Source organism: Ranitomeya imitator, chromosome 2 (genome assembly GCF_032444005.1).
Source record: "Ranitomeya imitator isolate aRanImi1 chromosome 2, aRanImi1.pri, whole genome shotgun sequence".
Lineage (NCBI taxonomy): Eukaryota > Metazoa > Chordata > Amphibia > Anura > Dendrobatidae > Ranitomeya > Ranitomeya imitator.
This window is the reverse complement of record NC_091283.1, coordinates 814,450,826-814,478,393: the sequence shown is the minus strand read 5'-3', so window position 1 is coordinate 814,478,393 and position 27,568 is coordinate 814,450,826. Positions and strand designations below refer to the sequence as shown.

The 27,568-nt window shown below is 45.5% G+C and overlaps 1 protein-coding gene across 2 annotated transcripts in view; it reads right to left on the bottom strand.

The window, feature by feature from the left end:
- Positions 1-27,568, bottom strand: part of STK32C (serine/threonine kinase 32C) — a 318,006-nt gene that overhangs the window by 275,767 nt on the left and 14,671 nt on the right. The window contains exon 1 of one of the 2 annotated variants that reach the window (XM_069753894.1): positions 11,649-11,820. The exons of the other annotated variant lie outside the window; for it this stretch is intronic. The gene's annotated coding sequence lies outside the window, so the exon portion shown is untranslated. Of the gene's footprint in view, positions 1-11,648; positions 11,821-27,568 lie in introns of those variants that run through there. 2 annotated transcript variants of the gene reach the window in all.

Sequence of the window (27,568 nt, the reverse complement as noted above, 5' to 3'; positions counted from 1 at the left end):
ATAAGGTATTAACCAAGCATGCTCGAGTGGTAATAAAGTATCTCCGGCCTGCTCTAATACCATGTTTGAGCCCCCGCGGCTGCATGTGTTCGACAACTCCAGCGCATGCAGGGATTGCCTGTTTGTTAAGCAACACCTTTACCGAGAATGTTCGCTCATCACTAGTTACTGCTCCTCTAGATTAATTCTCCTCAGCAGTCCAAATCTCATGTGAAATAAATATTGACAATAATGAGTAAGTAGCTGACGACTCTCACCCACACTAAGTGCCTACCATGAGCCACTATAGAAGTAGGGGGGGGGAGAGAAATAATGGGGGACCCGAGTCTCACCTCACTGCAGGTAGGCCACTGTACACGCCCCGACGCGCGTTTCGCCTAGCTTTCTCAAGGGGGTAGTATGCTCTGTTAGTGCCCATAAAGCCTTTTATAAAGTGTACAGATTAAAAACAGCTGTCCGGTGCCAGAGTATCGCCGTGAGCATCCGGCGCATGTGCGCGCTGCCCTCAAGGGTCCATCCCCCCCCCCCGCCCGGTCATATCCGGCCTCGGGAGCCGGCAGGCACCAACAGGTCCCGCCCGCGCCCGCTGCAGGAAGTCGCCGGAGGAGAGAGGGCGGAGCGTCGAGGCTACTTACTCATTATTGTCAATATTTATTTCACATGAGATTTGGACTGCTGAGGAGACGTTATTGGGGACTTTTTCTTGCCAGCACCTTACTATACCCTATTGTGTGGTGTTATGCTTATTATTTGTATGCGGTAGACCCAATTTTTTCTGGTGTCTTTTACTTGTCGTATCTGTGTCTGCACTGTCAATATGTGACAGTCGCATGTATTTATGTGTGTTGATTATTGTTAATAAAGTTATATTTATATTTGTTTTAACGAGCTTCCATGCGCCCTCCTGATTTATATGACATATATATATATACCTATTCTATGTGTACACATTTATTCTACCTATTCTACTGTAAGCTCCAACACCGCTGCGTATTTCTCGCAAGTCACACTGCTGGTCCGTGTGTAATCCGTATTTTTGGGGCTTCCATAGACTTTCATTGACGTTTTATTTGCGCAATACGGTGACAAACGCAGCATGCTGCGATTTTCTACGGCCGTAGAAAGCCATATAAAACTGATCAGTATAATACGGCAGATGGGAGCAGGGGCATAGAGAATAATTGTGCCGTATTTTATGCGAGTTTTACGGACGTAGTTTCTGCGCTCTTACGTCCGTAAAACTCGCTAGTGTGAGGCCGGCCTAAGTTTGACCAGGGGTGCCCAAACCTTTACATGCCACTGTGTATGGAAAAGCCCCAAAATTAATACTAAAGAAACAGGTTGTTCAAATTAATTATAACTGTTGCAAAACTGAGTAAAAAGTGTCTTTGGCATCATAAAAATTGCTTGTTGATGAATTGCCATAATAATAATAATTCATCATTATAACAATGATAAACATTTCATAAGAATAATTTCTAAGAATTTTCAAGTATTTAAAGTAAAACATTCAACTATTTCTATTTTCGTTGTTTTATTTGGATGTTGATGATCCTTTAAATGAAATGTTACGCTTTTTCCAAGAATGTATTTTCTAAGTTTTTTTTCTTATTGTGCTGTGTGGGCAAAATTACTAAACTCTCCATATTAACATTATGTTCTCGTTCTTGGCTTGGGTGTTCATCTCCAGCTTTATCTTGTTTTACCATCCAAGCATCTGTGCTAATGAGCCTTGAGAGGACAAAATAAAAACCAGTAGAAATCTTGTTTATCTCTCCAGTATCTGTTCACAAGAGATAGTGGAGCTTTTTTTCTTTGCTTTTTTTTTTTTTTGCTGACATGTTATATATGCAGTCGTTCTCGCTGCCTATAAAGAAGGCGATGTTGGAATTGCTGCAAGTTTTAGTTATTTTTTTTTTGCAACCAAAAATATGATTGTAAAATAATTATTTTTTTAAACCATTTTTATTGGCATTTTTTACATGCACTTTGTTGGAGTTTCTTACCTTGTAACATTTTGCATGTAAATTTTTCTGGCATCCTATTGAGATGTCGTTGATAAAAGTACTAGAACAAGCATCTCATATAGAGAATAATGAATTTTAGAAAATGCCACGACCCAATAAAAATGCCAGAAACTGAAAAATATTCTCCATATTTTACTACACACACGTTAAAGTAACATTAGAATAAGAAAAGGTAAAACTAATAAAGCAAAAATGCCATGTATGAGAATCCAATCTTAGGTAACTTAAAGGTGTATTTCCATGAAAAATATTGCTTTTTTTTTTACAGGCATCAGCCTCCTAGTTAAAGGGGTATTCTGAAGTCTGGAAATTCTCACCTATCTTTGGGATAGGAGATAATGTCCCAATCCCTGGGAGATCAACATTTGGAACCCCCACCAATCCCATAAAGCGGGACTCTGAAGAACATGTGTGAATCGAGCAGTGATCGACACTGCTGCTCCATTCATTTATATGGGAGTGCCGAAGAACGGTGGTCGACACTCCATGCTTCTGCTCCATTCATTGATATGGGAGTGTTGAAGAACCACTGAGCCATTAATGACTAACCAGGGTTAACCACTGATCCATCCACACGACATCTTGAAAACTCCATTTCTCAACATTGTTGGGGGTCCCAGTGGTCAGACCCCCAATGATTGAGAAGTTATCCAATATTCCATGCATAGAGGATAATTTCGAAATCTGAGATTACCCCTTTAACTAGAAAGCAGTTTCCTGAAAAAATCCTCACTATGACTACTGCTTCATTCAATCAAGGGATCAAAGATTCTTGTGATTTGTAGGACCCCCAGCAAGCAGACACTTATCATTTATCCTGTCCTACTTTAGACAAGATAAGGTCAATGGCAATACAACATCTACTACTTTGCAATATACACTATAAGGAGGAAGGTATTGGGAAACCTCCATATTACATCTATAGAAGCTTTTATGAAATTCCATTATAAACCCATAGGCATTAATATGGATTTGGTCCCTTTGCAGTTATAACAACTTCCATTCTTATGGAATAGTTTTTTTTTTTTTTTACAAAATATTAGATTGCTTGACTATTGATTCAGAAAAACATTTGTGAGGTTAGACACTGGTGTTGGAGGAGAGGTTGAGCTCCCATTCTCTAATCTAGTTCATCCTAAAGGTGTTTGATGGGGTTGAGGTTCCAGCTCTGTGTAACTACTCAAGTTCTTATAAACCATGTTGTGGAGACATGGATGGTCAGCGGGTGCTCTAGTCTGCTAGTCGAGACTGCATGTACCAGGGATCATCCCAACAAACACCCGCTCACCTTTTACCGTGGATATAAAGCTACTCAGACTGCCCAAGATGAGGGTAAAACAGTGTGGCAATACTTTATTGAACCACAAAACAGACAAATAACACATTGAATAGTCCCAGCAAATACCAAAGATGATGCAAAATCACCGTGTCTCACCGTTCCGCTGACTCGCCGGGATAAGAGCAACAGCTACTTCAGAGCTTCCAGGGCCAACTACACCACCTCTGTCACACACACATAGAGGAGGAAATGATAAGCTTAGAACGATGACAATTCTTTGAGGTACAAGGCCAGTTGACCGGGGAGGTCATAACTGTTATGGACCTGGTGGTTAGGAGCACCCGGAACGACCTGATGGTTAAACTCACAAAGGACAAGCTCTGGGAAGTGGGAGCTCTGCTGACTGCAACCCCTAATCCTATCACACAACTAGAAATAGCCGTGGAGCGTACCTAACACTGCCTAGACGCCTCTTCACAGCCTAAGAGCTAACTAGCCCTAAAGATAGAAAATAAAGCCTACCTTGCCTCAGAGAAATTCCCCAAAGGAAAAGGCAGCCCCCCACATATAATGACTGTGAGTTAAGATGAAAGTCACAAACACAGAAATGAAACAGGTATCAGCAAAGGGAGGCCATACTTACTAAACAGACTGAGGATAGGAAAGGTATCTTTGCAGTCAGCACAAAAAACTACAAAAAGACCACGCAGAGTGTGCAAAAAGACCTTCGCACCGACTCACGGTGTGGAGGTGCCACTCTGCATCCCAGACCTTCCAGCTAGCAAAACAAAATCATGATAGCAAGCTGGACAAGGAAACAATGAACAAATAATTAACTAGCAGGGACTTAGCTTCTGCTGGAGTAGACAGGTCACCAGAAAGATCCAAGAGCGAACTGAACCAGTACAAGAACATTGACAGCTGGCATGGAGTAACGATCTGAGTGGAGTTAAATAGAGCAGCCAGCCAAAGAATAAACGACATCACCTGTGGAAGGAACCTCAGAAACAGCAGCTCCACTCACAGCCACCATAGGGAGTCCATGGACAGAACTCGCCGAAGTACCATTCATGACCACAGGAGGGAGTTCGATAACAGAATTCACAACAGTACCCCCCCTTGAGGAGGGGTCACTGAACCCTCAACAGAGCCCCCAGGCCGATCAGGACGAGCCAAATGAAAGGCACGAACTAGATCGGCAGCATGAACATCAGAGGCAAAAACCCAGGAATTATCTTCCTGACCATAACCCTTCCACTTGACCAAGTACTGGAGTTTCCGTCTCGAAATACGAGAATCCAAAATCTTCTCCACCACATACTCCAACTCCCCCTCGACCAACACCGGGGCAGGAGGATCAACGGGGGGAACCATAGGCGCCACGTATCTCCGTAATAACGACCTATGGAACACATTATGGATGGCAAAAGAAGCTGGAAGGGCCAAATGAAATGACACAGGATTGAGAACTTCAGAAATCTTACATGGACCAATAAAACGAGGCTTAAACTTAGGAGAGGAATCCTTCATAGGAACATAACGAGACGACAACCAAACCAAATCCCCAACACGAAGTCGGGGACCAACACAGCGCCGGCGGTTAGCGAAACGTTGAGCCTTCTCCTGGGGCAATGTCAAATTGTCCACCACATGAGTCCAAATCTGCTGCAACCTGTCCACAACAGTATCCACACCAGGACAGTCCGAAGGCTCAACCTGCCCTGACGAGAAACGAGGATGGAAACCAGAATTACAGAAAAAAGGCAAAACCAAAGTAGCCGAGCTGGCCCGATTATTAAGGGCGAACTCAACCAAAGGCAAGAAGGACACCCAATAATCCTGATCAGCAGAAATAAAGCATCTCAGATATGTTTCCAAAGTCTGATTAGTTTGTTCGGTTTGGCCATTTGTCTGAGGATGGAAAGCCGAAGAAAAAGACAAATCAATGTCCATCTTAGCACAAAAGGACCGCCAAAACCTCGAAACAAACTGGGAACCTCTGTCCGAGACGATGTTCTCCGGAATGCCATGCAAACGAACCACATGCTGGAAAAACAATGGCACCAAATCAGAGGAGGAAGGCAATTTAGACAAGAGTACCAAATGGACCATCTTAGAGAAGCGATCACAAACCACCCAAATGACCGACATCCTTTGAGAGACAGGGAGATCTGAAATAAAATCCATGGAAATATGCGTCCAGGGCCTCTTCGGGACCGGCAAGGGCAAAAGCAACCCACTGGCACGAGAACAGCAGGGCTTAGCCCGAGCACAAGTCCCACAGGACTGCACAAAAGAACGCACATCCCGTGACAAAGAAGGCCACCAAAAGGATCTAGCCACCAAATCTCTGGTACCAAAGATTCCAGGATGACCCGCCAACACCGAACAATGAACATCAGAGATAACTCTACTAGTCCATCTATCAGGGACAAACAGTTTCTCCGCTGGACAACGGTCAGGTCTATCAGCCTGAAACTTCTGCAGCACGCGCCGCAAATCAGGGGAAATGGCAGACAAAATTACCCCCTCTTTGAGAATACCCGCCGGCTCAGGAACACCCGGAGAGTCAGGCACAAAACTCCTTGACAGGGCATCAGCCTTCACATTCTTAGAGCCCGGAAGGTACGAAACCACAAACTCAAAATGGGAGAAAAACAGCGACCATCGAGCCTGTCTAGGATTCAACCGTTTGGCAGACTCGAGATAAGTCAAATTCTTGTGATCCGTCAAAACCGCCACGCGATGCTTGGCTCCTTCAAGCCAATGTCGCCACTCCTCGAATACCCACTTCATGGCCAACAACTCTCGATTGCCAACATCATAATTGCGCTCAGCAGGCGAGAATTTTCTAGAAAAGAAGGCACATGGTTTCATCACCGAGCCATCAGAACTTCTTTGCGACAAAACAGCCCCTGCTCCAATCTCAGAAGCATCAACCTCGACCTGAAACGGGAGCAAAACATCTGGCTGGCACAACACAGGGGCAGAAGAAAAACGACGCTTCAACTCCTGAAAAGCCTCTACAGCCGCAGAGGACCAATTGACCACATCAGCACCTTTCTTGGTCAAATCAGTCAACGGTTTAGCAACACTAGAAAAATTAGCGATGAAGCGACGGTAAAAATTAGCCCAGGAATTTCTGCAGGCTCTTCACAGATGTCGGCTGAGTCCAATCATAAATGGCCTGAACTTTAACAGGGTCCATCTCGATAGTAGAAGGGGAAAAAATGAAACCCAAAAATGAAACCTTCTGAACTCCAAAGAGACTCTTTGACCCCTTCACAAACAAGGAATTCGCACGAAAGACCTGGAAAACCATTCTGACCAGCTTCACAGGAGACTCCCAATCATCCGAAAAGACCAAAATATCATCCAAATATACAATCATGAATCTATCCAGGTACTCTCGGAAGATGTAATGCATAAAGGACTGAAACACAGATGGAGCATTAGAAAGCCCGAATGGCATAACCAGGTACTCAAAATGGCCCTCGGGCGTATTAAATGCTGTTTTCCATTCATCGCCCTGTTTAATTCGCACAAGATTATACGCCCCTCGAAGATCTATCTTGGTGAACCAACTAGCCCTCTTGATCCGAGCAAACAAATCAGACAGCAGCGGCAAAGGGTACTGAAATTTGACTGTGATCTTATTAAGAAGGCGGTAATCAATACAAGGTCTCAAAGAACCATCCTTCTTGGCCACAAAAAAGAACCCTGCTCCCAACGGTGATGACGACGGGCGAATATGACCTTTCTCCAAGGATTCCTTTATATAACTCCGCATAGCGGCGTGCTCTGGCACAGATAAATTAAACAGTCGGCCCTTAGGAAACTTACTACCAGGAATCAAATTAATAGCACAATCGCAATCCCTATGAGGAGGTAGGGCACCGGATTTGGGCTCTTCAAATACATCCCGGTAATCTGACAAATATTCAGGGACTTCAGAAGGAGTGGAAGGCGAAATTGACAGCAATGGAACATCACCATGTACCCCCTGACAACCCCAGCCGGACACAAACATAGATTTCCAATCCAACACTGGATTATGGACCTGTAGCCATGGCAACCCCAAAACGACCACATCATGCAGATTATGCAACACCAAAAAGCGAATATCCTCCTGATGTGCAGGAGCCATGCACATGGTCAATTGAGTCCAGTACTGAGGCTTATTCTTGGCCAAAGGTATAGCATCAATTCCTCTCAATGGAATAGGATACTGCATGGGCTCCAAGAAAAAACCACAGCGCCTGGCAAACTCCAAGTCCATCAAATTCAGGGCAGCACCTGAATCCACAAATGCCATAACAGAATAGGACGACAAAGAGCAAATCAGAGTAACGGACAAAAGAAATTTAGACTGTACCGTACCAATGGTGGCAGACCTAGCGAACCGCTTAGTGCGCTTAGGACAATCGGAGATAGCATGAGTGGAATCACCACAGTAAAAACACAGCCCATTCCGACGTCTGTGTTCTTGCCGTTCAGCTCTGGTCAAAGTCCTATCACATTGCATAGGCTCAGGCCTATGCTCAGAGAATACCGCCAAATGGTGCACAGCTTTGCGCTCACGCAAGCGCCAATCGATCTGAATGGCCAAGGACATAGACTCATTCAGACCAGCAGGCATGGGAAATCCCACCATGACATCCTTAAGGGCTTCAGAAAGACCATTTCTGAAAATTGCCGCCAGGGCACACTCATTCCACTGAGTAAGCACTGACCACTTTCTAAACTTCTGACAATACACCTCCGCTTCATCCTGACCCTGACACAAAGCCAGCAAGATTTTCTCTGCCTGATCCACTGAATTTGGTTCATCATAAAGCAATCCAAGCGCCAGAAAAAAACGCATCTACATCACGCAATGCAGGATCTCCTGGCGCAAGGGAAAATGTCCAGTCTTGAGGGTCACCACGCAACAAAGAAATAATGGAGCGGGGTTTCAAAGCTAGAAACAGTTTACAATTATTTTTGAAATTCAGGAACTTAGATCTATCCCCAGAAAACAAATCAGGAATTGGAATTCTAGGCTCCAACATCGGACTCTGAACCACAAAATCTTGAATGTTTTGCACCCTTGCAGTGAAATGATCCACACAAGAGGACAGACCTTGAATGTCCATATCTACACCTGAGTCCTGAACCACCCAGAGGTTAAGGGGAAAAGAAAGACAAAGCACACTGCAGAGAAAAAAAAATGGTCTCAGAACTTCTCTTATCCCTCTATTGAGATGCATTAATACTTTGGGCCAGATGTACTGTTATGGACCTGGTGGTTAGGAGCACCCGGAACGACCTGATGGTTAAACTCACAAAGGACAAGCTCTGGGAAGTGGGAGCTCTGCTGACCGCAACCCCTAATCCTATCACACAACTAGAAATAGCCGTGGAGCGTACCTAACACTGCCTAGACGCCTCTTCACAGCCTAAGAGCTAACTAGCCCTAAAGATAGAAAATAAAGCCTACCTTGCCTCAGAGAAATTCCCCAAAGGAAAAGGCAGCCCCCCACATATATTGACTGTGAGTTAAGATGAAAGTCACAAACACAGAAATGAAACAGGTATCAGCAAAGGGATGCCAGACTTACTAAACAGACTGAGGATAGGAAAGGTATCTTTGCAGTCAGCACAAAAAACTACAAAAAGGCCACGCAGAGTGTGCAAAAAGACCTCCGCACCGACTCACGATGCGGAGGTGCCACTCTGCATCCCAGAGCTTCCAGCTAGCAAGGCAAAATCATGATAGCAAGCTGGACAAGAAAACAATGAACAAATAATTAACTAGCAGGGACTTAGCTTCTGCTGGAGTAGACAGGTCACCAGAAAGATCCAAGAGCGAACTGAACCAGTACAAGAACATTGACAGCTGGCATGGAGTAACGATCTGAGTGGAGTTAAATAGAGCAGCCAGCCAAAGAATAAACTACGTCACCTGTGGAAGGAACCTCAGAAACCGCAGCTCCACTCACAGCCACCAGAGGGAGTCCATGGACAGAACTCGCCGAAGTACCATTCATGACCACAGGAGGGAGTTCGATAACAGAATTCACAACACATAACCTGGCTTCTCCGAACATCTCCATGAAGCCAGGTGACCGGTGGGTCCCATTTCTGGTTTTCACAAACTTATCAATGGGGCTCAGGTGAAAGGTGGGTCCAAATCCTGATTACCTCAAATGTATCCATGGTTCAGCCAGGGCCATGGTTACCTAAGCTGACATCCTGTAGAATGTCAAATCTCTGTGATGGAGCCTCATGATGGTGCCATAATATCTTGGCTGCTATCTTGTAAAGAATCTCTGGATCTCTTGGCTGTCTGGATGTGTTTATCTATATGGAGGTATCTATCCTCATCTTACAGTTCACAACTGTCCTTCAAGCAAGCATTCACAGGTTAAGGGCAAGAATGGTGACGAGATCAACTTGTATAGTTTTTCCTCCTCTGTTTTGCAAGTCAACAAACTACCTGGCCTGGACAATGTGTATTCAACATTTCAGTAAACATCATTGTTCAATGACCCTGTATTACTGCAAAAAATAAGTTGTAGGAGGTGATATAAGATGCAAAACATTAGCCATTAATCCATTTAGAAATATCAATTTAACCTACAGGAAGAGTCAACATTTCAAACTCTTGACCAATAAGAAAGAAACACATAAATTCAGAAGTCAACATTTAGATAACAGTCAATGACTCTTGGCTTACTGAAAATAGACATCTGGATAATAAAAAAATGTTGTGTCGTCACTCGTCACGCATGTCTTTATGGATCCTGTGCACTGGGCACAGTCATGGGGAACAGAAAAGGGCCTTCCTCAAACTGTTTTTAGAATGTTGGAAGCTACAATTGACTAAACTGTCTTGACATCATAAAGCATTAAGAGGGTTGTCCGGTCCAAATCGATAAGTCTACAGTCACTCTGGGCTCTCCATGCATGTGCTGTGACAGTGACAGTGATTTCCCAACTACACATCCAGGGCATTAAGCCTGCAATTCATGGTTCTCAACATATGGAGAGAAAAAAGGTCTACATGTCATGGTATTAACTGTTAGAAATGTTCTATCCACCTTCTATCCTAAATATGAAGCTGACTATTAGCCAGCATGAGCTGCACCATTTCAAGGACTACGAGGAAAAATTACACCTTATATTCTGAGCGTAATCCTCGTGGGGATGACAATATCCCACTGCTCTGCGGCTTTTACCATTCTGATTTAAATAATTCCTCAACGAAGGAATAAAACGCTATAATCATGGTGAAACACATTTAAACCTGTAGTAAAAAAAACTTTGTATATATAGATTTATGTTATATTTATATAGTTTGTGAGGAATTTACTAAGACTAAAGTTAAATACACCAGTCTTAACTTAGAGCGGACCTGTCACATTGGAAAATGCAGCCGTTATTTTGCTTTTATTTTATCCCCACTTAGTCCTGATTATTTATTTTTCTATTTTAAAATCCACTATAAGGTTCCTGAGATGTGGTCTTTTTTTATTTAGTGCAATTTTTTATGATCTTTACCAAGGGAACATGTCCAGCATCCTAAAGAAATGCCTTAGCGGATCCTATGAGGCATATTGGGGATTACCAGTGCTCGTGTGCAAGGACTAGGCAAGTATGCAATGCCCCAAAATCCTTGCACTATCAGACATAACATTTTAAAAATAAAGTTATACATTGTTAATATGTTTTTAACTCTTCTTTTTTTTGTTACTATTTATTAACCTAGCTCTAGACCTAACACCTTCTATTTGTAGCACCATGCCTGTCTTTAGTCCTAACCCTAACCCTAGCCCTAACCTTTGTTCTATCCCTGGTCCTACCATTAACTCTAGCCTTAACCCTAACCCAAGTCCTAGCACTAATCAATTTAATCATAATTTTACCCTTATAATTTAACCCTTAGAAAAAGTATGTAAAAACGTAATGCCTAATAAAAAGGGACATTTTTTAAACCAGAGACAGTTGACCTGCCGGGTCTTTATTTCTCTTTTCGCAAAATGACCTGTGAAAAGAGAATTGGAAACTGGGGGACAGAACTGTGCAGCCCTTGTCATCTCCTTTTCTGTGTATGCAAAGTGGAGCAGCTGAGTTAAGTTTGTTGCACTCTACGTAGGCAGTGAACAAGATGACAAAGCTCACTCGCAAACCTCGTAAAAATTAATCCGCGTGAATGTGGTGACCTTGACACCTGACAGCCGGCAGAGATCCAACCTTTCTGAATTTCTGCAAGATCACATTCACTATCATTTGTTGAGTCCGTCAGGGCAACAGTTACAATCTTCATATGGCGACATGTAGAACAAAGCGGCAACACTCACCAGTCCAAGTGTGGTATGAATCCTTTATTGAGAAGTACACATAGATACCATCATCTTCACGGCTTCGGGGCAACAAGCAGGAAAGGAGGTGAGCAGGATGTGACGACGGCCGTTTCGCGTCGACAATAGCGCTTCCACGGGTCCCTTCATCTTCATATAGCTGTGCAAGCGCACTGTCCTGTATTTATAAATGTTTGTCATCAAACAACTTCTTTAATGTCTGCACTAGAAATTAATGAATTTGGATCTTGGTTCAGCGGCCAAATCAGTTTTCCAAGATCACCGTATGGAAGCCCTTTGAACTGCCTCCTACTTGCTGGAATCCCCAGCGCAACATCATTGTTGCATCGTGATACAAGCCTGACAATGCAGTGGGCATCGGGAATGCCGGCAGGTAGGAGGCGGCTCACAGGACTCCATCCGGTGGCAACGGAACCAATGATGTGGCCGCTGGTCCAGTTTTCTGCTAAACGATCCGCTCATCTCTAGTCAGCATGCTTTTGGCATATTTTTTATGGCTGACAGAGGCATAATGATCGTGGTAGTAGAGTTCGCGACTGGAACCGTTTTGGTGGGGTGCCAGTCAATGCCGCCATCATGATGTCCAACATCATAACTAAGGGTGCGCAGTCACCTGAAACGCATCGATGTCGCAAACTATGTAACTTACAGCTCTGATTCTGTTTTATCCTCTACTGAGCACCTTCATCAAATAAAGAAAGAGGTTTGTTCACAGGTTCGTTGAGATGGATTTTCTTTTGTTTTTTTTTTTGATAGGACATATATACCAAGATAGGGAACAAATTTACCAAGATGGGTCCATTGCAGGAGACATATATACCAGGATGGGCTTAGGATGGGGAACATGTATAACAGGACGGGGAACATGAATAGCAGGATGGGAAACATGTATATCAGGATGGGGAATATATACTAGAATGGGCCCATGGGCCTAGGAAGGGGGACATATAAAATGGGAAGGAGGCCAAAATGGGGGACATTTTACATAATGAGGGAAACTGTTATGTCCCTACAGGATTTACAATGCTAGAAGGACCCATAACTCTGACCAACATGTGGGGTAGGGGAGATGTCCAAATTTTGCACTGGGACCCATCTGTCTCTAGTTACGTCACTGATAGCTGCCAGGTGTATCCTCACCTGATAAAGTGACATAATAAGTCATGCGGAGGTGACTTGTGATGGATCCACCAACCGTAATCCTTTAATCGGAATATACCAGTTTTATCTCGTGTACCATTTTGCACTTATCGGAAATGTTACCTAATGAAATAATAACTATGCTTAATGAGATTTCCTTATGACTCAGTGATTTAACAATGGTTTACTCAGCTGCCAGAGTTAAATCATATGCCGAGTTCCTTGCAGCATGCATAATTAAAATACATTATAAAGTCTGTAGGTATTCCTAATAAACACATAAAGAAACTGAATAATGCAGCAGTCAGGATTATGAGAGGTGAAGATATACTCAGCAAAACGCATTGTTGTTCCTTTAGTGATTCAATAGGGTGTCCTTGGTAATGGTCTACTAATAGTAAGATATAGTAATGGTGTTCTTGGCTGTCAATATACAACATTACCAGCAGATCAACTTTCCTTTGTTTTTGTTTAGCCGAGAGATGAAAAGCAGCAAGCAGCAGGATTCCTGCAGGAAGAAAGCCTATACGTGATGATGATTAAATGGGCAATATTTTTTCATTGACTGAATGTTTTAAGAGCCTCTGATGTCACAGTATAAGGCCCAAATCAATATCTTTATAGCGTACCTGAATTTTTAGAATAAGCTGTCATGAGTGAACATTAGAAATAATACTATTTCTAGCCATTATATAACTTGTATCCTGCATTTTTTTTATATCAGTTTCTTCATCTTTGTGCTGTGCCAATAATTTTCAGTTGCCTCTTAGCTAGTGGGTGGAGACAAGCTGCTATGATGTTTCCCATACACAGACATAAGGTATTCCTGCTCTCGTGACTCTAGATAGCAAATGTTTAGAAACAGCAGCAGCATGGAGGACATAAAAAACCAATATAGAGCAGTTTAGTTGGAAATCCACTTATGGGGTGAGATAAAACACTCACTAGTAGGGTTGAGCGACCTTCACTTTTATAGGATCGGGTCGGGTTTCACGAAACCCGACTTTTGGAAAAGTCGGGTCGAGTGAAATCGGCCGATCCTATAAAAAAGTCGGGGTCGGGGTCGGCCGAAACTCGAAACCCAATGCAGTGCATTGGGTTTCCATGGTTCCCAGGGTCTGAAGGAGCGGAAACTCTCCTTCAGGCCCTGGGATCCATATTTAAGTGTAAAATATAGAATTAAAATAAAAAATATCCTTATACTTACCCTCTGACGCGCCCTGGTACTAACCGGGAACCTTCCTTCCTTAGAATCAGCCTTCCAGGACCTTCGGTGACGTCGCGGGTGACATCGCGGCTTGTGATTGGCCGCGCGGCCGCCCATGTGACCGCTCGCGCGGCCAATCACAAGCCGCGACGTCACCCGCGACGTCACCGAAGGTCCTGGAAGGGCTGATTCTTAGGAAGGAAGGCTGTCGGAAGGAAGCAGGGCGCTTCCGAGGGTGAGTATATTCCTATTTGTGATTGGCCGCGCGAGCGGTCACATGGGCGGCCGCGCGGCCAATCACAAGCCGCGACGTCACCGCGACGTCACGGCAAGGTCCTAGAAGCGCGGATTCGAAGGAGGAAGGCTGCCGGTTAGTACCAGGGCGCGTCAGAGGGTAAGTATTGCAATATTTTTTATTTTAATTCTATATTTTACACTTTAATCTGAATTCCGATACCAATTCCCGATATCTTAAACATATCGGGAATTGGGATCGGAATTCCGATTCCAGATTCAAAAGATCGCCGACTTCATGGCCGACCCCCCACTGGGGTCGGGTTTCATGAAACCCGACCTTGCCAAAAGTCGGCGACTTTTGAACAATTTCGACCCGTTTCGCTCAACCCTACTCACTAGTAGTGTTGAGTGATACCTTTCGATATTTGAAAGTATCGGTATCGGATGGTATCGGCCGATACCGGCAAAATATCGGATCTCGCCGATACCGATACCCGATACCAATCCAAGTCAATGGGACACAAATATCGGAATGTATCCTCGATGGTTCTCAGGGTCTGAAGGAAAGGAAGCTCTCCTTCAGGCCCTGGGATCCATATTAATGTAAAAAATAAAGAATAAAAATAAAAAATATGGCTATACTCACCCCTCCGAAGGACCCTGGCTGTCACCACTTCAAGCGTCCGCCTCCGTTCCTGAGAATGCAGAGAGTGCAGGACCTTCGATGACGTCGCGGTCATGACCGCCCATGTGACCGCTCACCTGACCGCGAAGTCATCGAAGGTCCTTCACTCACTACATTCTCAGGAACGGAGGCGGATGCTTGAAGTGGTGACAGCCAGGGTCCTTCGGAGGGGTGAGTATAGCCATATTTTTTATTTTTATTCTTTATTTTTTACATTAATATGGATCCCAGGGCCTGAAGGAGTGTTTCCTCTCCTCCAGACCCTTGGAACCATACTCACCGCACACTCCGATACCGATTTCCGATATCACAAAAATATCGGAACTCGGTATCGGAATTCCGATACAGCAAATATCTGCCGATACCCGATACTTGCAGTATCGGAATGCTCAACACTACTCACTAGAAAGCAGCAGCATGAGCGACCTCTCCTGCTTCTCTCAGTCTGCTCCTTCTCCCTCTTTATAGACTTTAACCCCTTCATGACCTTGGGATTTTTCGTTTTTCCATGTTCGTTTTTTACTCCCCTCCTTCCCAGAGCCATAACTTTTTTATTTTTCTGTCAATTTGGCCATGTGAGGGCTTATTTTTTGCAGGACGAGTTGTACCTTTGAACGACATCATTGGTTTTAGCATGTCGTGTACTAGAAAACGGGAAAAAAATTCCAAGTGCGGTGAAATTGCAAAAAAAGTGCAGTCCCACACTTTTTGTTTGGCTTCTTCGCTAGGTTCACTAAATGCTAAAACTGACCTGTCATTATGATTCTCCAGGTCATTATGAGTTCATAGACACCAAACATGACTAGGTTATTTTTTACCTAAGTGGTGAAAGAAAATTCCAAACATTGCTAAAAAAAAAAAAATTGCGCCATTTTCCGATACTTGTAGCGTCTCAAATTTTCATGATCTGGGGTCAGTTGAGGGCTTATTTTTTGCATGCCGAGATGACGTTTTTATTGATAGCATTTTGGTGCAGATACGTTCTTTTGATCGCCCGTTATTGCATTTTAATGCAATGTCGCGGCGACCAAAAAAACGTAATTCTGGCGTTTCAAATTTTTTTCTCGCTACGCCATTTAGCGATCAGGTTAATGCTTTTTTTTAATTGATAGATCGGGCGATTCTGAACGCGGCTATACCAAATATGTGTAGATTTGATTTTTTTTTTATTGATTTATTTTGATTGGGGCGAAAGGGGGGTGATTTAAACTTTTATATTTTTTTTTACATTTTTTTTAACTTTTTTGTTTCACTTTTGCCATGCTTCAATAGCCTCCATGGGAGGCTAGAAGCAGGCACAGCACGATCGCCTCTGCTACATAGCAGCGATCTTATGTTCGCTGCTATGTAGCAGAAAATCAGGTGTGCTGTGAGCGCCGATCACAGGGTGGCGCTCACAGCTACCGGCGATCAGTAACCATAGAGGTCTCAAGGACCTCTATGGTTACAATGGAGACGCATCGCCGACCCCCGATCATGTGACGGGGGTCGGCGATGCCGTCATTTCCGGCCGCCCGGCCGGATGCGGTAGTTAAATGCCGCTGTCAGCATTTGACAGCGGCATTTAACTAGTTAATAGGCGCGGGCAGATCACGATTCTGCCCGCGCCTATTACGGGCACATGTCAGCTGTTCAAAACAGCTGACATGCCCCGGCTTTGATGCGGGCTCACCGCCGGAGCCCGCATCAAAGAGGGGCTTCTGACCTCGGACGTACTATCCCGTCCGAGGTCAGAAAGGGGTTAATATGCAGCTGTAAACTGATCCCTCACTGTACTGGCAGTCCAACTTGTATGAGAAAAATACCAAGGCAGGTTATTAAACTTGGGCTTATTCAGTTTGAAAAAATGAAGGCTTAATTGGCGATATCATAACAATGTAAAAATATATGAGGGTACAGTATAGAGATCTCTCTAATAGTATTTTTAAGAGACTATGGATTGTTTACTGTAAGGGCAGTAGGACTATGGATTGTTTACTGTAAGAGCAATGAGACAATGGATTCTTTACTGTAAGAGCAGTGATACTATGGATTCTTTACTGTGAGAGCAGTGAGACTATGGATTGTTTACTGTAAGGGCAGTGAGATTATGGACTCTTTTCTGTAAGGGCAGTGAGACTATAGATTATTTACTGTAAGAACTGTTATGACCTGGTGGTTAGGAGCACCCGGAATGACCTGATAGTTAAACCTCATACAGGACGAGCTCTGGGATGTGGGAGCTCTGCTGACCGCAAGCCCTAATCCTAACACACACACTAGAAATAGCCGTGGAGCGCTCCTGACCAGATCTAGGCGCCTCGTCACAGCCTAAGAACTATCTAGCCCTAGAGATAGAAAATAAAGCCTACCTTGCCTCAGAGAAATTCCCCAAAGGTAAAGGAAGCCCCCCACATATATTGACTGTGAGTAAAGATGAAAGTCACAAACGCAGAAATGAAACAGGTTTCAGCAAAGGGAGGCCAGACTTACTAAATAGACAGGATAGGAAAGGTAACTTTGCGATCAGCACAAAACCTACAAAAGACCACGCAGAGTGTGCAAAAAAGACCTCCGCACCGACTCACGGTGCGGAGGGGCCACTCTGCATCCCAGAGCTTCCAGCTAGCAAGACAAAATCATGAAAACCAGCTGGACAAGAAAACAGTGAACAAATAATGACTATCAGGAACTTAGCTTCTGCAGGAGAAGGCAGGTCACCAGAGAGATCCAGGAGCGAACTGAACCAATGCAAAAACATTGACAGCTGGCATGGAGTAACGATCTGAGAAGAGTTAAATAGAGCAGTCAACCAAAGGATAAACCACGTGACCTGTGTAAGGAACCTCAGAAGCAGCAGCTTCACTCGCAGCCACCAGAGGGAGTCCATAGACAGAACTCGCCGAAGTACCATTCACGACCACAGGAGGGAGCTCGACAACAGAATTCACAACAGTACCCCCCCTTGAGGAGGGGTCACCAAACCCTCACCAGAGCCCCCAGGCCGATCAGGATGAGCCAAATGAAAGGCACGAACAAGATCGGCAGCATGAACATCAGAGGCAAAAACCCAGGAATTATCTTCCTGACCATAACCCTTCCACTTGACCAGGTACTGGAGTTTCCGTCTCGAAACACGAGAATCCAAAATCTTCTCCACCACATACTCCAACTCCCCCTCGACCAACACCGGGGCAGGAGGCCTTCACATTCTTAGATCCCGGAAGGTACGAAACCACAAAATCAAAACGGGAGAAAAAGAGCGTCCATCGAGCCTGTCTAGGATTCAACCGTTTGGCATACTCGAGATAAGTCAAATTCTTGTGATCCGTCAAGACCACCACGCGATGTTTAGCTCCTTCAAGCCAATGTCGCCACTCCTCGGATGCCCACTTCATGGCCAACAACTCCCGATTGCCCACATCATAATTGCGCTCAGCAGGCGAGAATTTTCTAGAAAAGAAGGCACAGGGTTTCATCACCGAGCCATCAGAACTTCTTTGCCACAAAACAGCCCCTGCTCCAATCTCAGAAGCATCAACCTCGACCTGGAACGGGAGCGAAACATCTGGCTGGTAGAGTTGAGCGACCTTGACCTTTTTAGAGTCGAGCCGGGTTTCGCGAAACCCGACTATCTTAAAAGTCGGGTCGAGTGAAATCGGCCGATTATGACGTAAAGTCGGGATCGACCGAAACACGAAACCCAATGCAAGTCAATGGGGCAGCATAGTCGGCAGTGAGTGGGGGCCAGGAAAACACCTAGAGTGCCCATTTTAATGTCAAAGCCATCCATTCTTCTTAATGAAGCTTGTCAAGCGTAATTTACCTTATAATAATTGGAAGGCATTTGAAATTGGGGGTCATTTGGCTAAAGTTGTGGTGGGTAGGGCTGGTTCAAGTAATTAGTGGGCCCAGGAAATCTGGACCACGTCACGGCAGTGGAGCAGGGAGAGGTAAGTATTTCAACTTTGCAAGTGCTGTGAACCTGAGCAAGCAGGGGGGGCCCACTCGTTGGCATTGGCACTGGCACAGGGCCCCTCAAAGTACAGCGGTGTGTTTGCACGGCGGGGGCGCCTCCCACCGGCAGCAACACTTTTGCGTACCATGAGAGGCCCTGTGCCAGTGACGTCGCCAACTAGTATTCCTCCCCCCACGTGATGAAGGAACCTGCACTTTCATCTGCACCTTCCTGTTTGTCCCCGTGTAAGGTGGTATGGTATGCGGGAAGGGGGACCTGACTTTCAGCAGGGTCACAATCTTGCAGTGTAGCGTGCACGGGAAATGTTGCGTTATGGGTCAATGTACCAGCAGACTCATCTATCACTGGCTGGGCAATGGGCAGGATGAGGAGGAAACACAGATATAGGCCCAAAGAATAAAGTGGGCTAAATGCAGTTCAAAATTGGTAACACAGGACTAATCAGGGGGCATTGCAGTGGAGGACAACTGGAATGAGAGGCTGACACAGAGAGTAGGCCCAAATCAGTAAGTAGTCGAAATGCAGTTCAAAATTGGCAACAGTAGTAAACAGGCGGCACAGCTTTGTTCAGTGGAGGAGAACAGCAAGGAGTGGCAGACACCGATAGTAGGCCCCAACCCAACTAGTAGGCCAAATGCAGTCTAACATTAACAACTACTTAACGAGCGCCTGAAAACGGAATTTCAGGACAGGAAACCAGGAGAACAGCAAGGAGCGGCAGACACCGATAGTAGGCCCCAAACCAACTAGTACGCCAAATGCAGTTGTTCCGTTTAACCACAATTTAATGAGAGCCTGAAGATAGAAGTTCAGGAAAGGCAACCTGGAGAACACCTTGGAGTGGAACACACCATCTCTCTACACCCCATACCCAATTTGTAGGTCTAATGCAGCGTAGTTTCCAACAACTACTAAACGAGAGCATGATGATCGAAGCATTGGCGAGGAAACCTGGGGAACACCTTGGAGTGGAACACACCATCTCTCTACACCCCATACCCAATTTGTAGGCCTAATGCAGCGTAGTTTCCAACAACTACTAAACGAGAGCATGATGATCGAAGCATTGGCGAGGAAACCTGGGGAACACCTTGGAGTGGAACACACCATCTCTCTACAGTGGAACACACCATCTCTCTACACCCCATACCCAATTTGTAGGCCTAATGCAGCATAGTTTCCAACAACTACTAAACGAGAGCCGGAAGATCGAAGCTCAGGAAAGGCAACCTGGGGAACACCTTGGAGTGGAACACACCATCTCTCTACACCCCATACCCAATTTGTAGGCCTAATGCAGCGTAGTTTCCAACAACTACTAAACGAGAGCCGGAAGATTGAAGCAATGGAGAGGAAACCTGGGGAACACCTTGGAGTGTAACACACCATCTCTCTACACCCCATACACAATTTGTAGGCCTAATGCAGCGTAGTTTCCAACAACTACTAAACGAGAGCCGGAAGATCGAAGCAATGGAGAGGAGCCTGGGGAACACCTTGGAGTGTAACACACCATCTCTCTACACCCCATACCCAATTTGTAGGCCTAATGCAGCGTAGTTTCCAACAACTACTAAACGAGAGCCGGAAGATCGAAGCAATGGAGAGGAAACCTGGGGAACACCTTGGAGTGTAACACACCATCTCTCTACACCCCATACCCAATTTGTAGGCCTAATGCAGCGTAGTTTCCAACAACTACTAAACGAGAGCCGGAAGATCGAAGCAATGGAGAGGAAACCTGGGGAACACCTTGGAGTGTAACACACCATCTCTCTACACCCCATACCCAATTTGTAGGCCTAATGCAGCGTAGTTTCCAACAACTACTAAACGAGAGCATGATGATCGAAGCATTGGCGAGGAAACCTGGGGAACACCTTGGAGTGGAACACACCATCTCTCTACAGTGGAACTCACCATCTCTCTACACCCCATACCCAATTTGTAGGCCTAATGCAGCGTAGTTTCCAACAACTACTAAACGAGAGCCGGAAGATCGAAGCTCAGGAAAGGCAACCTGGGGAACACCTTGGAGTGTAACAAACCCTCTCTCTACACCACGGAAGGGCTGATTCTTAGGAAGGACGGCTGTCGGAAAGAAGCAGGGCGCGTCCGAGGGTGATTATATTCTTATTAGGTATATACTCACCCTCGGACGCGCCCTGCTTCTTTATTTGTAATGAATGTTTATTTGCAATGTGGTTTTGACTTACTCTATTTTTTTGGTAAATAATGATTTTATTATTTTCATTGTTTTGCATCTTCTTGGCAATAATATAAAGAAGACGCGACAGGACAACACTCAGTGGATGCCATATCTGTGTTTAAAATTGAAAAAAACTTTCAGTTAACTACTTGCAGGAGAAAGTTATTGTAGCTGGTGGCCATTTTTAGTACTGTACCAGATTTTTGTTGTATGTGTTTGTTTTTAATGTTAAAATGTCTGCATTTGATATCTCTCCAGTATTTTCTTTTTTATAAGCAAAATACTTATTTTTATATTTTCTGATGTTGGTTCCAGGGGTACACGGGCAGCAGTGGTGTGGTCAGTGGAGGCCTAGTGGAAGGAGTGACCGCAGACAGGCATCGAAGGCCTAAAATAATAACACATGGCTGTAGGCAATTTTAAATTGGTTCCAGGGGTACACGGGCAGCAGTGGTGTGGTCAGTGGAGGCCTAGTGGAAGGAGTGACCGCAGACAGGCATCGAAGGCCTAAAATAATAACACATGGCTGTAGGCAATTTTAAATTGGTTACAGGGGTACACGGGCAGCAGTGGTGTGGTCAGTGGAGGCCTAGTGGAAGGAGTGACCGCAGACAGGCATCGAAGGCCTAAAATAATAACACATGGCTGTAGGCAATTTTAAATTGGTTCCAGGGGTACACGGGCAGCAGTGGTGTGGTCAGTGGAGGCCTAGTGGAAGGAGTGACCGCAGACAGGCATCGAAGGCCTAAAATAATAACACATGGCTGTAGGCAATTTTAAATTGGTTCCAGGGGTACACGGGCAGCAGTGGTGTGGTCAGTGGAGGCCTAGTGGAAGGAGTGACCGCAGACAGGCATCGAAGGCCTAAAATAATAACACATGGCTGTAGGCAATTTTAAATTGGTTCCAGGGGTACACGGGCAGCAGTGGTGTGGTCAGTGGAGGCCTAGTGGAAGGAGTGACCGCAGACAGGCATCGAAGGCCTAAAATAATAACACATGGCTGTAGGCAATTTTAAATTGGTTCCAGGGGTACACGGGCAGCAGTGGTGTGGTCAGTGGAGGCCTAGTGGAAGGAGTGACCGCAGACAGGCATCGAAGGCCTAAAATAATAACACATGGCTGTAGGCAATTTTAAATTGGTTCCAGTGGTACACGGGCAGCAGTGGTGTGGTCAGTGGAGGCCTAGTGGAAGGAGTGACCGCAGACAGGCATCGAAGGCCTAAAATAATAACACATGGCTGTAGGCAATTTTAAATTGGTTACAGGGGTACACGGGCAGCAGTGGTGTGGTCAGTGGAGGCCTAGTGGAAGGAGTGACCACAGACAGGCATCGAAGGCCTAACATAACAAAAATGTCAATACAATGGTATTGTCAGTGGCAGGCATTGAAGGATGTCAGCGCATAGACTAAACATTGGTGGAGCTGTGAGATAATTTTGCAAGTGGTAGAGCACTGTTTGAGCTGGGGTGGGGGGAAACTGTCTTGTGGCCGGCGGTACAGGCCCAGGGCCCCTCATATTACAACGGTGTGTCTGACGTTGGGTGCGCACCACCACCGCCAGAGACACTTTATTGTACTAGGAGGGACCCAGTGGCAGTGCCGTCGACCAAAAGCGGGCTCACCCACCTATTCAGACAAACTGCACTCTCACGGGTGCTGTCGCCAAGTGTCGATACCACGGCCCCGTGTGGGGACTTTGGCCATTTAGTGAGGTGTAAACATGTCGTATGCTGGACAATCAGGTGCAGAAAATTACGAGATTGGAAAAGGCATTCAGAATAGTCCACAGGCAAGACCTTTTCATAGGAAAGCTAGGTGTCAGCCGGGCAGGGTGGGGCAAAAGATTTTGAAATCCAGTTGTGGTTCATTTTAATGAAGGTTAGATCATCTACATTTTGGGTAGCCAGACGAGTCCTTTTTTCTGTTAGTATTGAACCTGCAGCACTGAATACTCTTTCTGATAGGACACTAGCTGCCGGGCAAGCAAGCTCCTGCAATGCATATTCTGCCAATTCTGGCCAGGTGTCTAATTTTGATGCCCAGTAATCAAATGGGAATGACGGTTGAGGGAGAACATCGATAAGGGATGAAAAATAGTTTGTAACCAAACTGGACAAATGTTGTCTCCTGTCACTTTGAATTGATGCTGCAGTACCTGTCCTGTCTGCGGTCATAGCAAAATCACTCCACAACCTGGTCAGAAAACCCCTCTGGCCAACGCCACTTCTGATTTCTGCCCCTCTAACTCCTCTGGTCTGCTGGCCCCTGCAGCTCGTGTGACAACGATCACGGGCGCTGTGTGCAGGGAATGCCAGAAGCAAACGGTCAACAAGAGTTGATTGTTTGGTTGCTAATATTAGTTCCAAGTTCTCATGTGGCATTATATTTTGCAATTTGCCTTTATAGCGAGGATCAAGGAGGCAGGCCAACCAGTAATCGTCATCATTCATCATTTTAGTTATGCGTGTGTCCCTTTTGAGGATACGTAAGGCATAATCCGCCATGTGGGCCAAAGTTCCAGTTCTCAAATCTGCGGTTGTGCTTGGTTGAGGGGCAGTTTCAGGCAAATCCACGTCACTTGTGTCCCTCAAAAAACCAGAACCCGGCCTTGCCGCGCCACCAATTTCCAGTGGCCCCGGAAAAGCTTCCTCATTAAAAATATAATCATCCCCATCATCCTCCTCGTCCTCCTCCTCCTCTTCGCCCGCTACCTCGTCCTGTACACTGCCCTGGCCAGACAATGGCTGACTGTCATCAAGGCTTTCCTCTTCCTCAGCTGCAGACGCCTGATCCTTTATGTGCGTCAAACTTTGCATCAGCAGACGCATTAGGGGGATGCTCATGCTTATTATGGCGTTGTCTGCACTAACCAGCCGTGTGCATTCCTCAAAACACTGAAGGACTTGACACATGTCTTGAATCTTCGACCACTGCACACCTGACAACTCCATGTCTGCCATCCTACTGCCTGCCCGTGTATGTGTATCCTCCCACAAAAACATAACAGCCCGCCTCTGTTCACACAGTCTCTGAAGCATGTGCAGTGTTGAGTTCCACCTTGTTGCAACGTCTATGATTAGGCAATGCTGGGGAAGGTTCAAAGAACGCTGATAGGTCTGCATACGGCTGGAGTGTACGGGCGAACGGCGGATATGTGAGCAAAGTCCACGCACTTTGAGGAGCAGGTCGGATAACCCCGGATAACTTTTCAGGAAGCACTGCACCACCAGGTTTAAGGTGTGAGCCAGGCAAGGAATGTGTTTCAGTTGGGAAAGGGAGATGGCAGCCATGAAATTCCTTCCGTTATCACTCACTACCTTGCCTGCCTCAAGATCTACAGTGCCCAGCCACGACTGCGTTTCTTTCTGCAAGAACTCGGACAGAACTTCCGCGGTGTGTCTGTTGTCGCCCAAACACTTCATAGCCAATACAGCCTGCTGACGTTTGCCAGTAGCTGCCCCATAATGGGAGACCTGGTGTGCAACAGTGGCAGCTGCGGATGGAGTGGTTGTGCGACTGCGGTCTGTGGACGAGCTCTCGCTTCTGCAGGAGGACGAAGAGGAGGAGGAGGGGGTGCGAAAGGCTACAGCCAATTGTTTCCTAGACCGTGGGCTAGGCAGAACTGTCCCAAACTTGCTGTCCCCTGTGGACCCTGCATCCACCACATTTACCCAGTGTGCCGTGATGGACACGTAACGTCCCTGGCCATGCCTACTGGTCCATGCATCTGTTGTCAGGTGCACCTTTGTGCTCACAGATTGCCTGAGTGCATGGACGATGCGCTCTTTAACATGCTGGTGGAGGGCTGGGATGGCTTTTCTGGAAAAAAAGTGTCGACTGGGTAGCTCGTAGCGTGGTACAGCGTAGTCCATCAGGGCTTTGAAAGCTTCGCTTTCAACTAACCGGTAGGGCATCATCTCTAACGAGATTAGTCTAGCTATGTGGGCGTTCAAACCCTGTGTACGCGGATGCGAGGCTAAGTACTTCCTTTTCTAACCATAGTCTCATGTAGGGTGAGCTGGACTGGAGAGCTGGAGATCGTGGAACTAGCGGGGGTGCCGGTGGACATGGCAGACTGAGAGACGGTGGGAGATGGTATTGTTGCCACCGGTGCCCTAGATGCAGTGTTTCCTACTACGAAACTGGTGATTCCCTGACCCTGACTGCTTTGGCCTGGCAAAGAAACCTGCACAGATACTGCAGGTGGTGTGGAAAATGGTGGCCCTACACTGCCGGAAGGGATGTTGCGTTGCTGACTAGCTTCATTGGCCGAGGGTGCTACAACCTTAAGGGACGTTTGGTAGTTAGTCCAGGCTTGCAAATGCATGGTGGTTAAATGTCTATGCATGCAACTTGTATTGAGACTTTTCAGATTCTGTCCTCTGCTTAAGGTAGTTGAACTTTTGACAGATGACTTTGCGCTGATCAATTGGATGTTGTTTAAAAAAATGCCAGACTGCACTCTTTCTAGCATCGGATACCTTTTCAGGCATTGCAGACTGAGCTTTAACCGGATGGCCACGCTGTCCTCCAACAGGTTTTGGCTTTGCCACGCGTTTTGGGCAAGATACGGGCCCGGCAGATGGAACCTGTTGCGATGTTGATGCCTGCTGCGGCCCCTCCTCCTCCGCTTCAGAACTGCTGCCGCCTGCACCCTGTTTCCCCAATGGCTGCCAATCGGGGTCAAGAACTGGGTCATCTATTACCTCTTCTTGTAGCTCGTGTGCAACTTCGTCTGTGTCACCGTGTCGGTCGGTGGTATAGCGTTCGTGATGGGGCAACATAGTCTCATCAGGGTCTGATTCTTGATCAGCACCCTGCGAGGGCAATGTTGTGGTCTGAGTCAAAGGACCAGCATAGTAGTCTGGCTGTGGCTGTGCATCAGTGCACTCCATGTCAGATTCAACTTGTAATGGGCATGGACTGTTAACTGCTTCACTTTCTAAGCCAGGGACGGTATGTGTAAAGAGCTCCATGGAGTAACCCGTTGTGTCGCCTGCTGCATTCTTCTCTGTTGTTGTTTTTGCTGAAGAGGACAAGGAAGCGACTTGTCCCTGACCGTGAACATCCACTAACGACGCGCTGCTTTGACATTTACCAGTTTCACGAGAGGAGGCAAAAGAGCTAGAGGCTGAGTCAGCAAGATAAGCCAAAACTTGCTCTTGCTGCTCCGGCTTTAAAAGCGGTTTTCCTACTCCCAGAAAAGGGAGCGTTCGAGACCTTGTGTAGCCAGACGACGAACCTGGCTCCACAGCTCCAGACTTAGGTGCAATATTTTTTTTCCCACGACCAGCTGATGCTCCACCACTACCACTACCCTCATTACCAGCTGACAATGAACGCCCCCGGCCACGACCTCTTCCACCATACTTCCTCATTGTTTTAAAAACGTAAACAAACTAACGGTATTTGTTGCTGTCACACAAATTACACGGTGAGCTATAACTTCAGTATGATTTAGCTACCCCTTTACAGGTAATTGAGACCACAACGAAAATCAGGCACAATGTTACACACTCTGTTGTTGGTGGCAACAAATGAGAGAGATGCCACACACGCAGGACTGTCACTGAAGCACAAATGTAAATATTAATCTCCCACTGATTTGATTTTTTTTTTTTTTTAAGGGAGACTTTAGGAAAAAAAAATAATAGAATAAAATGATTTTTTCAGGAAGAATTTAGAAACCAAATAAAATGATTTTTTCAGGGAGAATTTAGAAAACAAATAAAACAAAAAAAGGCTTTCTATGGCCCACTGAGTGAGAGATGACGCACACAGGAGTCAGGAGTGGCACACAAGCCCAGAGGCCAATATTTATCTCCCACTGATTGATGTAGTGATTTTTTCAGGTAGATTTTGGAACCCAAATCAAGCTAAAAAAAATAATAGGCTTTCTATGGCCCACAATTGGAGAGAGAGAGAGAGATGGCACACCCAGGAGTCAAGACTGGCACACAAGCAGAAAGGGCAATATTAATCTCCCACTGATTTGTTTTTTTTTGTTTTTTTTCAGGGAGACTTTAGGAAAAAAAAAAAATAGAATAAAATGATTTTTTCAGGAAGAATTTAGAAACCAAATAAAATAAAATGATTTTTTCAGGGAGAATTTAGAAAACAAATAAAACAAAAAAAGGCTTTCTATGGCTCACTGAGTGAGAGATGACGCACACAGGAGTCAGGAGTGGCACACAAGCCCAGAGGCCAATATTTATCTCCCACTTTTTTTTTTTTGTTCCAGGGAAAATTTATAAACCCAATAAAAAAAATAATAAATAGGCTTTCTATGGCCCACTATCTGAGAGACAGAGAGAGATGGCACGCTTAGGACTGGCACACAAGCCCAAAGGCCAATATTAATCTCCCTTTTTTTTTTAAGGGAGAATTTATAAAACCAAAAAAAAAAAAATAAATAGGCTTTCTATGGCCCACTATTTGTGAGAGAGATGGCACGCTCAGG